The sequence below is a fragment of the Podarcis tiliguerta genome, assembly GCF_965153285.1.
Source record: "Podarcis tiliguerta genome assembly, chromosome: 2".
Lineage (NCBI taxonomy): Eukaryota > Metazoa > Chordata > Lepidosauria > Squamata > Lacertidae > Podarcis > Podarcis tiliguerta.
This window is the reverse complement of record NC_139535.1, coordinates 116233649-116245316: the sequence shown is the minus strand read 5'-3', so window position 1 is coordinate 116245316 and position 11668 is coordinate 116233649. Positions and strand designations below refer to the sequence as shown.

General features: G+C 48.1%; 1 long non-coding RNA gene across 1 annotated transcript in view; it reads left to right on the top strand.

Annotated features, from left to right (window-relative positions):
• The window catches only part of LOC310671810, a 56900-nt gene extending 54794 nt beyond the window's left edge, over nt 1–2106 (top strand). The window contains exon 2 of the long non-coding RNA XR_014508217.1: nt 148–2106. This is a non-coding gene — a long non-coding RNA (uncharacterized lncRNA). The remainder of the gene's footprint in view (nt 1–147) is intronic.
• The last annotated feature ends 9562 nt before the right edge of the window (nt 2107–11668 follow it).

Below are 11668 nucleotides of genomic sequence, written 5' to 3'. Positions count from 1 at the left end.
GAGAACAAGGAAGCAGGAACATACGGCCCATTGCAACAGACAGACTCCAAAAAGAAAGCTCTGGATTTTAGACTGGATCTGAATTTTGAATAGCAGTTATCCCCATGGTATATTCATTTATACATGAGTGGGGGGGGGGCATGGAAGATGTTCACATTTGTATGTGACCTTGGCTATGCAGCTTTTGTGTACTGAACGAGATAAACACCTGTTGCTGTGTGTGCTGTAGGTGTGATATGCTATGTGGCAGAGTATGTGCCTGTCTGTGTTAGAAACAAGGTGAGATGCCAGCTTTAATCCTATCCTGCAACATGAGACCCACTTTTTCAAAAAAAAGAGAGACCATTATATGTTAATCTTTGTCTTGTTCTTTAAAAACATGTTTTACAAAATGGCGGTTCTTCTGGCGTTACCTTAGGCTGTGGCATGACTCAGTTTTGTTTGTCAACCCCCAGACAATATTCTATGTCTCATAATCTATGTTTGTAGATTAATGTACACAATGGATTTCTGCCATGTTTAAAATCTAAATACCATACCTAAAATCCTGTCCATAATAAGTGTCTGGAGATTAGTAATACACAGGACTAAAGTTAGTTCCCAAAATGCAAGGTGCTAAAACCCAGACTTTCATGCACGTTGCTTCCTCTAATCAGATCTCATTCCCTAATCCCACATGTGGTCACCCAGTGGCAAGGGAAAAGCTACTCTGTTTAGGCTCAAAGTCTTCCCTCCCTGTTGTTGTTTCTTCTGACTGAGGGCTCAACCATACAGTTGCTTAATGTGGATTATAATTCTTCATTGTCCATATGACCTTCTCCTCAAAATCACTGCCTTCTCACATTTTATCCTCCCTCAGCTGGATTTTCTTCCTCTGCGGATACACTGAAAAGGAGATGGTATGAGAAAATGCAGATTAAGGGACGTGAAAGGGTGGAAAGGCACCGACTGGAGGAGAAAGTCGTGTGGACAGCCGAGAATTAGTGAACAAACAGGAAGCTTACTGTCCAGATTAAATGATAGTATGGATGAGCTCTGAGCATTAGTCTTGAAGGTGAAGGTGCCTCTCCCCATCCCAAATACAGAGGCTAACTGGACTGGCAGACAACAGGCTTGTGTCCCCCATTGCACCCAAGGCAGCAAGGAACCACTAGGGGGTTGCTGCCCCCAGCATCAGCTGTTTGCGATGGTGGCCTTGCTGTGCCTAAATGTCAGAGCTGGCCCTGGAGCCACGAAATCACTTCTTTTCAGAAGTGTTCCTGGACACCTTGGAAGCTCAACAAGTTCCTGGGTGGGATCAGCAAGCTTCATTGGAAGACAGCTTGCCCACCATCACCAGTCTTTCACTGCAGCGCCTAATCCGCCCTGGGAGAGGATTAGCCATGCTCCCAGTTTGTGTGAGTTCCAACGGGCCTGTGGCTTGAAGCGGGATGCACCTAGGACGGCTCACAACACACAGGCGTTCCTCAGCAATTGCTTCAGTGTGGTTCCTTGAGCTTGCAAAAGGACTGACTTAAATCCTGAAAAGGAGCAAGCAAATATGGGGTAGAGAGAGAGACTTCAGTCTGTCCCTGGTGTAACATGAAGACAGATAGCAACTTGCTACTACAGGTAAATGTCACAAAATGTAAATGTCCAGCCCAGTGCATATAGGAAGCCCGCCTGTCAACACAAGTGTGTGTCATAAGCAGACCATATATTATTTCAATAGTGCAACCAGATGTGGAGCCTCAGGAATTACTGGCACATCCTAGTGAGTGTCCAGTAAGCGTGGGAAGCGCATGTGATAATAGTGTATGTGATCAGCATGGAGTGTGTGCGTGTGTGCGTGTGTGTTTGCAATTAGCTTGATGTGTGTATGTCAGTGTTTCGGTGCCAGAACATCTCCTCCTTCCAACCCAAACCACAACCTCTCAAAATTCCTCTCGACTTCTGTCAGGCCCTGGCTCTGGTCTCGGGGAAAGGCGCTTGCTGCAGCCAGCTCCATGGGGTGATTTACTACGCGGCCACTGCAGGGTTGCAGCTCACATCAGCCCCAGGATGATGCTTCTTTCCAGATGGAACTGATGCTCAGAGATTCTTCCAATAAACCTAAATTAAAACAAAGCATTGCTTTCTTGCACAAGGATTTGTTTGGAATTAGAAGATTATGGGGTGGGGGCTTCGCTACATTCGGCTGTCACCCACTAAGGCAATGAGGGAAGAAAAGGCTACTTGCAAATGGGGGCGGAAGGGTTAACAGCAACAATGGATACCCTCCCGTGCATCCTTATGTGCGCAAGGCTGGGAAAGAAGAGGGTGGACAAGGGTGCTCTAAGGCTGCGTACGCATCATACATTTAAAGCACAATGCTTTCTGGGAACTGTAGTTCCCCTCACACCACAATTCCCAGCACCCCTAACAAGCTACATTTCCCAGGATTCTTGGGTGGGTGGGGGGTGCCTTAAACTTTTGATGTCTATGCAGCCTAAGACATTTTGAGGTGGAAAAGTCCAGTGGCGTAGCGTGGGGGGTGCAGGGGGGCCCGGCCGCACCGGGCGCAACATCTGAGGGTTAGGGGGCGCAAATCCACGGGTTGGGGGTGCAAATTACTTGCCTTGCCCCGGGTGCTGACAACCCACGCTACGCCACTGGAAAAGCCAAATGGCATTTTACCCCCCGCCCCCAAAATAGCAACGTTTATATATCACTCAAATGTATTGAAATCTCAACGCAGTTTGCAAGGAAAGATCCTTGATGTCTGGCACACCTTCTGGGGACAAATGCAAGAGAGTTTCTCTGCAGTCTCTGAAAATGAAGTGTGGTTTGGGATAGGTTCCATTCATTCCATTCATTTAATGGAGATTTGCAGAATTTCCCCACTGGATGGTGTCCTGTGGGTCAGAAGAACTTTCTGTCTTTTCCCATCGCCACCCTTTATGACACTTTTTTCGCCTTGCCTGATGATACCGACACCACCGAGATTTTCCAGCAGATCCTTCCAAGTCGGGCTTCCTTAACACAGTGGGCTTCTACAAAGTTGTAGCTGCCTCAGAGTGCTTTCCTTCTTGTTTCCTTTCCAGTAGTTAATTACTAAGGAGAGGTTCCAGACCTCAAGGCCTTTCTTGAAGCTTTGCCCCTTGTTTGCAGTCATGTAGGGGACGTGGGTGGCGCTGTGGGTAAAAGCCTCAGCACCTAGGGCTTGCCGATTGAAAGGTCGGCGGTTCGAATCCCCGCGGTGGGGTGCGCTCCCGTCGCTCGGTCCCAGCGCCTGCCAACCTAGCAGTTCGAAAGCACCTCCGGGTGCAAGTAGATAAATAGGGACCACTTACTGGCGGGAAGGTAAACGGCGTTTCCGTGTGCTGCGCTGGCTCGCCAGATGTGGCTTTGTCACGCTGGCCACGTGACCCGGAAGTGTCTCCGGACAGCGCTGGCCCCCGGCCTATAGAGTGAGATGGGCGCACAACCCTAGAGTCTGTCAAGACTGGCCCGTACGGGCAGGGGTACCTATGTCACTGCTGAGATTGTGGCTAAGGGAAAGGCACTTTTCACATGCTCAAAGGAACTCAAGATTCGTTTTTTACTGAGGTGTCAGGGTTAAAAGCACCTGTAAATGTTCAGTGACTCGGATTATAGGAACGTTTTTACTCTATTTTTCCTTCGACGTGTTCTGACACTCTTTAGAGAAGCATGCAACCGTTAGATTACCAGAAAAGATCCACTGTGAAACACAGCTTTTAAATATGTAAGTGAATGGTTGCAGTGGCGTAGCGTGGGGGGGTGCAGGGGGGGCCGGCCGCACCGGGCGCAACATCTGGGGGTTAGGCTTAGGGGGCGCAAATCCACAGGTTAGGGTGCTGACAACCCACGCTACGCCACTGAATGATTTGAAGTTGCAGTGGAGCAAATCACTCTTTAAAGCAATCAGATAATGAAGAAGGAAAAGTGGGTAAATGTCTATGAAACGGAACAGTGTGGTTCTCTTCCAGCCAATCAGGTAAAAGCTCCTGTCTCTTCCCCTCCCTCATGCTTTTTGCGTGGGGGGGGGGGCGGAAGGGGAAAGCAAAGTGGCAGATCATGGACTGTGGCGTGGAGTGGACCACCTTCTGCAATTTGCTGCAGCACATGGCACAAACACAACACACACTGGTCCGAACGCATCTTCAGATCCAGTTGGGACATTTTCACAGCCACAACCTTCCTGCACTCCCAGTTCGGCTGCACCATAGTGCGCAATTGGGAGTTCAGAAAATGTGCCTGGGTAAGGCAGGTGCTTTCTGCCACCCTCTCACCATCCTGAAAGTGTGTTGTTTTTTTAAAAAGTGGTGCAACTGGTGTCAGTGGCAACAGATTTTGGTGGGAATTATGGGGAGGGAACTGAAGCCCTTCTCCACTTTTCCCCATTTGCTTCTCATAGTAGCAGACCAGGAAATCTAGTTGCTGACTAGTGCTTTCAATTACAGGATATCCTGCCCCACTTAGTGTCTTCTCCAGTGCACCTGAAAGATCCCAGAGGCTGAGTTTAAGCTTTTTGTGATCTGAAGGCAGAGATCCCCAGCCATTTGCCAGTGTCCTCATCCTGGTCCCAGCCCAAGAGGGACCCACAAGCTGTGAGTCAGGCTGGACCAGGTCTACTTGCTGAACTCAGCTTGGTCTCCACCCGCAGCCATGACTTCACTTGTGCTGAGTTTCTCTGTGCACTTCAGCAGGGAGTGGTTGCAACTGAACGCATGGAAAGCTCAGCCAACTGCATGTGTGAGACAGTGGGTGGAAGGAGCAGGGAAGCAGTAGGGGAGTGTTATGTACTGAGTTGAATAGGATCCAAACTGCAGCAGTCTGATTGGTCCTAGAACAATAGGATCCAAAACGCAGCAGTCTGATTGGTCCTAGAACAATAGGATTCAGAATGCAGCAGTCTGATTGGTCCTAGAACAATAGGATCCAAAACGCAGCAGTCTGATTGGTCCTAGAACAATAGGATTCAGAATGCAGCAGTCTGATTGGTCCTAGAACAATGCAGCAGTATGATTGGTTGGCAGGAACCACCCAATCATTCTCCAGATAGAAGCGAATCCACAACCTGATTGGCTTACAGTAGAATTCCGGAATTAGCCAATCATGTGCAGCCCATTGTGTAAATAATGTATATAAAGCAGATACTTTGAGGGGACATTCATTCCTCCTCACCACTATGAGCTGAATAAAGAGCATGAAATCACTTTGCGACTCTGAGTATATTTCAGGGAGAGAGGTGTGTTATTGTGGGTGCCACTGAGGGGTGGCTCAGCATTTGGCCAGTGGGCAGGGAGGGGGCACAGGGTGAACTTCTGTCCATGTCACCTCACAGTATGTTCACAGCAGAAGTAGGATTTGGCAGGTTAGCTCAAACTGCTTGAAATGTGTGTTAGCAGTAGGCACAGAGTTAAATGTGTTTCGGTTCACATTTAAAGGCAAATACTGTCACACCTCCGGTTACAGATGCTTCAGGTTGCGTTTTTTCAGGTTACAGACATGCCGAAACCCGAAAGTACTGGAACGGATTACTTCCGGGTTTTGGTGGTCACGCATGCGCAGAAGCGCTAAATCACGCTTTGCGCGTGCGCAGGAGCACCGAATCACAGACGTGCCGCTGCGGGTTGCGAACGCTGCTGAACATTCACAACCCGAGTGTCCACTGTATGCTTCTTAATTCACACTTTCTGAAACAATCCACAAACTGAAGCACAATCATCCTTTGAAATTCACATTTTCCCAAATTCTGCAATGCAGTTCTCCAGCCAAGTAATGTGTACAAAAATGCCTATACTGGGATAAAGTGTGCATAGAAATGCAAACATAAAAACATGGAATTTTATGGAAATATAAATATTAGGCAAAATAAGCTTTGCAAAAATGAGTATACAATTACAAACATTTGGTATACCAGGAGAAATTCATTCTAAAATGCTGATCCGTTTTCATTAGGGCTTTTAAAATCATCTTCATCATCATCTTCATCACTACAGGAGAACTTTCCATAGACTGACAGCAAAGACAATTGGCTTTGAATACTAGCATGTGCCATGCTTGTTGCAGTTCTGCACCACACAAGTAATGGGAAGTTAAAGGTAGCCCTCACAGATTTACAGTGCACATTTACTCAGAAGTAAACACTACATTCAGTGGGACATGCATGCTTATCAGCACTTCTGACTGGGATAGCTCAGGCGGTAGAGCTTGATACTTTTAATCTCAGGATCATGGGTTTGAGCCTCATGGGCAAGAGATTCCTCCATTGCAGGGGGTTGGACCAGATTGGGGTTTCCAGACATCCCCAGTTCCCGGGGACAGTCCCTGGATTTGCAAATCTGTCCCCGGACAAATTCTGTCCCCGGAATGTCCCCAGATTTACAAATCTGTCCCCGGGAAATATGGCAGTGGCAGCCTCAGCAGCCCTGAGCCAGTCTGGTAGCGCAGTCCCCATATGATTTGTTGCACACAAGACACATTATATGGGGACTTCCGGTGAGGAAAAATGGTGGGCGCCACGGCAACGAGCAGCTCCTGAAGCCAGCCTGAGCCAACTGCGCTACCAGGCTGGCTCGGGCCTGCTGACTTGCCGCTGCTGCCGTCACTGCCAAAGGGGAACCAGGGACATCCAGCGGTACAGATCTCCTGCCCCCTTCCCCCTTTGTTTTGACTGATCGGGAGTTGCGGGCGGCTGGCCGTTGCCCAGTTTTTTAAAAAAACCTGTGCATTTATGTTTCACAGGGTGCGCAAGAAGGGCTTTGCACCTTGCCTGACAAAGAAACTGCGCGCCTTGCGCCCCTCCTGGGCAACAGCCCCCCGCCTGCGACTCCTGAGCCTCCCCCAATCTCCTGCCCTCTTCCCCCTTTGTTTTGGCTGATCAGATGAGCCTTGGGAGTCAAGGCCGGCCGGCCAGCCGTTGCCCAATTTTTAAAAAACTCTGCGCATTTATGTTTCACAGGGTGCGAAAGTAGGGCTTTGCACCTTGCCTGGCAGAGAAACTGTGTGCCTTGCGCCCCTCCTGGGCAACGGCCGCCCTCTCGTGACTCCCGAGCCTCCCCCAATCTGTCAAAACAAAGGGGGAAGTGGGCAGGAGATTTGGGGAGCTTCGGGAGTCATGGATGGGCAGCCGTTGACCAGGAGTTAAAAAACCTCTGCGCATTTATGTTTCACAGGGTGTGAAAGAAGGGCTTTGCACCTGTATGCAATATGCATGTGTGCTTGGGCCCAGGGTCTTTTGCCTCACCGTTCCCACTACTGACTCCCTGTTGCTACTAGGCTTTAAAAAAAAGGGGGGGGGTCCCCAGATTCAATGAAAAAAAATCTGGTAACCATAGACTAGATGACCCTCAGAAACTCTTCCAATATGAAATAATACCACTGGGCTTGCACTGTTAGGCTTCTTTGGAAAGAGGACAGCTCAGGCAGGAGACAGATTTTTCTGAGCTGACGTTGGTTTGACAGAGGCATCATTTCCCATAGCTAACATACATCTCTAGTCAAACAAGTTTTGCAGGTTTCTGCATTGTCTCAACAATATGTTTTCACCACAGGTAAAAGCGGGATAACACACAACATGAACAGCAATCCCTCTTTTAATCTGCCATTAGTTCTCTGAAAATATACAGCTCCCCAATATGGAAGCATAACTTTATTTAAATCTCTCACCACTTTATCTACCAAACTTTCCAGGCCTCAGCACGGAGAAAGCCAACAGCAGCCTATGAAAGCTTACACCACAGCACATTCATGTGGAAGTGTGGAGCTGGATCTAGCTGGTGAATCAGATCATTATTTTCTCCCATCCTTCCCAGGCCAAGTCTGACATTATTTCACTTTTTTGCCCACAGGGTATTGTGGAGTGATTTGCAAAGGGCTTCACAAGACCCAAAAGTTATCTGATTATTGGGTCTTGTGAAGCTCCTTCCAAAGCACTCTGCATGGTGGCACTTTCCAAGGGTCTCAGCAGCACCATCTTGCAAAGCCCCTTGATGCCAACTTGAAAAAAATATTGGGGGACCCAGGTAAGTCTAGCCCTTAATAATCATGACGCTGGGCACACACACCATTTAAATGGTAATGCCCATTAACTTGGGGGAGGGGGCTGGCCCCTTCAAATATTTTATTGGGTGGGCCAAAGGAACCTTGGCTCCTAGGAATTGGCTCCTATGCCCCCTGCATAGTGCTACCTAGCAAGGGAGCTGGCAGATTGCCAGGCCTTGCTGAGCCCCTTGCAAAGTAAAGGACCCTCACTGTTTCTTCTTTCAGAGCTCTTTGAACAGGGCTTTGTAGATGCTGCTGATGAGCAGTGCCAGCAAACCCCTGCCTTCAGCAAAGCCAGGTATGGGGTAGGTAGTTGCTGTTGTTTAGTTGTTGTGTCCAACTCCTCGTTACCCCACGGACCAGAGCACACCAGGCCCTCCTGTCTTCCACTGCCTCCCACAGTTTGGTCAAACTCATGCTGCTAGCTTTGAGAACACTATCCAACCATCTCGCCCTCTGTCGTCCCCTTCTCCTTGTGCCCTCAATCTTTCCCAACATCAGGGTCTTTTCCAGGGATTCTTCTCTTCTCATGAGGTGGCCAAAGTATTGGAGCCTCAGCTTCACGATCTGTCCTTCCAGTGAGCACTCAGGGCTGATTTCCTTCAGAATGGAGAGGTTTGATCTTCTTGCAGTCCATGGGACTCTCAAGAGTCTCCTCCAGCACCATAATTCAAAGGCATCAATTCTTCAGTGATCAGCCTTCTTACTCCTTCATGGATCACTGCCTTGTCATGGTGAAGGGGCTTGAACAACTCAGAGAAGCTATGAACTATGCTGTGCAGGGCCACCCAAGACAGACAGGTCATAGTGGAGAGTTTTGACTAAATGTGATCCACCTGGAGCAGGAACCGGCAAGCCACTCCAGTATCCCTGCTAAGAAAACTCCATGGACAAAAACAACAGGCATGGGGTAAGTAAAGGTAAAGGGACCCCTGACCATTAGGTCCAGTCATGGCCGACTCTGGGGTTGCGGCGCTCATCTCGCTTTATTGGCCAAGGGAGCCGGCGTACAGCTTCCGGGTCATGTGGCCAGCATGACTAAGCCGCTTCTGGCGAACCAGAGCAGCGCACGGAAATGCCATTTACCTTCCTGCCAGAGCGGTACCTATTTATCTACTTGCACTTTGACGTGCTTTTCAACTGCTAGGTTGGCAGGAGCAGGGACCGAGCAACGGGAGCTCACCCCGTTGTGGGGATTTGAACTGCCGACCTTCTGATCGGCAAGCCCTAGGCTCTGTGGTTTAACCCACAGCACCACCCGTGTCCCATGGGGTAGGTAGGAATGTCCAAAATTGCCTTCTTCACAGTGTATATAGGGATGGACTGGTCTTTTCAGTTGCTACAGAATTCACCTTTCATATTCATAAAGCTCGTGATGAGACCTCAATTAAATATATTAACTAATTGTTGGATTTGATCCGCTGGATCCATTTGCTAGCCTTGTTTGCTTTCACTGCACTGGCAAAAAGCTGGAGGTCAGTTTGTTTGGGGGCACTCACTGTGCCATGACTCAGTGGTTCATTAGCTCTGTGCCCCAAGAGCTGGATTGCAAGCCACTATCATTATTCTGCTGGTCTCTGCACAGGCTCTGCAAGGCTGGGGCATCTTGGCCATTCTGCTCCTTCTCGAAGATGGGAGTCCAGCAAGATGGAAATTCCCAGATGAATACAGTAAGAAGAGAGTCCGTATAATCATATTGATATAAGCTTATTCACATAAGAAGAGCCTGCTGGATAGACCAGTGGCTCATCTAGTTGAGCATCCTGTTCTCACAGTGGCCAACCAGATGCCTGAGGGAAACCTGCAAACAGGACCACTGCCCACCTGCAGCTCCCAGCAACTTGGCATTCAGAGGCATACTGCTTCTGACAGTGGAGGTAGAACACAGGTATTGTGCCTAGGAGCCATGGATAGCCCTCTCCTCCTCCATGAATTTGTCTAATCTGCTTTTAAAAGCATCCACATTGGTGGTCATCACTGCCTCCCATGGGAGTGAGTTAACTATGCGCTGTTAAGAAGTGCCGTATTTTTCGCTCTATAAGACGCACTAGACCACAAGACGCACCTAGTTTTTGGAGGAGGAAAACAAGAAAAAAAATAATCTGAATCTCAGAAGCCAGAACAGCAAAAGGGATTGTTGCGCAGTGAAAGCAGCAATCCCTCTTGCTGTTCTGGCTTCTGGGATAGCTGCGCAGCCTGCATTCGCTCCATAAGACGCATACACAGTTCCCCTTACTTTTTAGGAGGGAAAAAGTGAGTCTTATAGAGCAAAAAATACGGTACTTTCCTTTATCTGTCTTGAATCTGGCAACATTCAGCTTTGTTGGAGGTCCATGAGTTCCAGAGTTACGAGTGAAAAAAACAACTCTCCTCTGTTTCCTTCATGTCAAACATAATTTTATAAACCTCTACCATGTTACCTCTTTCTCAACTTTTCTCTAAAAAAGAAAAGTCCCTTTCCTCACAGGGTTCTTCCATCCCCTTGATCATCTTGGTTGCCCTTTGGCGAACCTCTTCCAACCTACAATATCCTTCTTCAGGTGAGGCAACCAGAACTGTACATTACAGTGGTACCTTAACAAATGCAGACCTCCAGATCGAATTAAGTTTCTAACTAGAGGTATCACTGTATATTCCAAATGTGGCTGCCCCATCGATTTGTATAATCATTGGGTCAACATCTCCCTTGACTCAAAGGTTGTGTTCCCGGTCAGTCACCACAGCCAGTTCAAACTCCATGAGCATATTAAGGTTTTTTTTTGTTTTTTTGCCCCAACATGCCCCCCCAAAACTTGCTTACATTTAAGTACATTTGCCATTTTGCCAGCCATCCACTCAGTTCCTTTGGGAACTCTTCACATTTTTTGTTTGGCCTTGAACAATTTAATATATCCGCAAACCTGGCCATGTCACTGTTCATCCCAATTCTAGCTCATTTATAAACAAGTTAAAAGCACAGGTCCCAGAATCATTCCTTGAGGGACTCTGCTTTCTACAGCTCTCCATTTGGTGAACTGTCCATTTATTTCCTACTCTCTGCTTCCCACCACTTCACCAGTTCCTGATCCACAAGAGGAACCTCTCCCCACTCTTATTTAATGACTGCTAAACCCAGTGTGAGGGACGCGGGTGACGCTGTGGGTTAAACCACAGAGCCGAGGACTTGTTGATCAGAAGGTCTGCGGCTTGAATCCCTGTGATGTGGTGAGCTCCCGTTACTCGGTCCCTGCTCCTGACTACCTAGCAGTTCAAAAGCACGTCAAAGTGCAAGTGGATAAATAGGTACTGCTCCGGCAGGAAGGTAAACGTTCGTCAGAAGCGGCTTAGTCATCCTGGCCACATGACCTGGAAGCTGTACGGCAGCTCCCTCGGCCAATAAAGCGAGATGAGCACTGCAACCCCAGAGTCATCTGTGACTGGACCGAACGATCAGGGGTCCCTTTACCTTTAAACCCAGTGTATTTCAAACCAGAGTTGGTCCTTCATTACCAAACTGAAGTATTAAAAAGTTATAATCTCAGATCGATACACTAAAAATTGTGGATCATGTGTATTTATATTTAAATGGTATCTGCACAGTTGTATAGACTGTCTCTGTGTTTCTCTAAGCCCCATTCCTTCATCCCGTTTCCTGCTGCAG